The sequence below is a fragment of the Phocoena sinus genome, chromosome 6 (genome assembly GCF_008692025.1).
Source record: "Phocoena sinus isolate mPhoSin1 chromosome 6, mPhoSin1.pri, whole genome shotgun sequence".
NCBI lineage: Eukaryota > Metazoa > Chordata > Mammalia > Artiodactyla > Phocoenidae > Phocoena > Phocoena sinus.
Genome location: NC_045768.1, coordinates 74,177,507 through 74,179,426, shown reverse-complemented (window position 1 = coordinate 74,179,426; position 1,920 = coordinate 74,177,507).

Here is a 1,920-nt window from a genome sequence, read left to right as displayed (position 1 = left end):
ACACAAGTTCCTTCAAACATGCAAATAGATAAACGATCTAAAACACTGTGTAAAAGTAATGTATGCTTCCAAGGAGACTCTACTCAACTTAGATTTACCAATTAGTATGCAGTTTCAACCTAATTAAAACATGTTGTCATGCAAGTAGAATAATATTTTAAATCATTTATTAATAATTAACATTATACTCTATCTCTCTTGAGGATTCTGTTACTTAGTGAGTAAAGTTAAAGTTTTTAAAGCTTAGATGCTATTAAGAGATACATATGTAAAACTGGAACTTCCTCAATACCCCTGAGCTCCTCTGACCGGGACAGATGTCACCCCAAGGTCATCAACCCATTTCAAACAGACCACTTGTCATTTCATAGTCATCTGCATATAATCCAGCATCACATTCACCCTCCCCATAATCAGGAGATTGGAGTGGGGTGTCTTTATTGCTGCTACAACTCCAGCTTCCTTTTGGTCACAAATATCCATTCACTCCATTTCCCCATGTGAAAAACATGAAATTCCTCTTCAAAACATCCCCATAGTCCCATTTTTACATGGCATCAGGCTCAACCAGGTCCAGATGCAGTGCCTATGGATCTGGAGAGCTAGATAAATTGTCTGCACCCCTCCCATCCCATGCACCCAACATGTGATGGTAGAAAAGGGCAGGATAACCCAATAAACACCCCTAACTCGAAATGGAAAGAAAAGGAGGCAAATAGAAGTTATGAGTCTACAGCAATTCTGAGATCCTAACGAGCAAATATTGCCAGAATCCTGTACCCTGGGGATAGGAAATGTACCTTGACTAAGCTTCAGTTCAGTCGATTGTTCTCTCTAGCTCTTGACTCCACTCTCTGGGATTTTCTCCTTTGCATCATTCTCCTTGGCCATTTTTGAAAAGGGCATCGAGCAGATTTCTTGGTCAGCTTCCTGCTGAATGTCTTTTAATATCTCAAAAATCTCATATTCTTTTAGTGCAGGCAGGAGGGTGCCTTTGCTAGTACAGCTCTCTTGAAACATTCTGAATTTCTATGTATTTGATTCCGGTCAAATCCATGTGCCAATGTCACCTCTAAAATAGTTTTACAAAATACCTCTCTCTCTCTCCTTAGTTACTAGAGGTTTGTATACATCAGGATTCTATGGGCTTATGACCCTACATTTCCTAGGAGTCTTGTTGGCTTACAAGATCTACTAGATGTATCTTACACCTTTCAGAGGTTTTAACAAAGAATGTCACAGCCACAGGCTTGATTTAGTCTTTGCTCTGAGATCATGTCTTACTGTAATGCTCAGAGTGAGTAGTTTGTCCTTTATCTGAGGCTGTTCTCAATGGACTGTCAAAGAAAGATTACACTGGACAAAGTTTAAAAAAAACAGGAAGCCTTAGTTAAGATTATTGCCGCAGAGGAGAGAGACTGAACTCAAGGTGAATGTATTTTTTAAGTGCTGAGGTGAGTGACCTAGTGGAAGAGGACTAGAGGACATTAAGGAAGGAGATTTGGTCAGTGGGATGTGCCATCACATTGCGTTGTTCCTGAGTTTGCAGATGTTTTTCTCTATGATTAGGCATCTGTGTTTGCTAACTGATGCCCCTTGAAGACACTATCCTACCTTTCCACTGGGACTGGGAGGTAGGGGCACTCTCATCCTTGATGACTGTATTCAAAGGGGTGGCTCCCAGGTCTTTTTTTTTTTTAATGGATTTTACATTTTTATTAGGCTTACAAAAATTCAATCTAATGGTGTCTTTAGGTAGACATTTACTGAATAAAATCAAATATATATTATCTTCATAATAACTTTTTAAAAAAATGTAATGGACTTATTTAAGTTCCTTCCATGGTTCACCATAATTTAGGTAGAGAAAATTCTATTTTTAAAAATGAATTATTTATTTTAACATCTTTATTGGAGTAT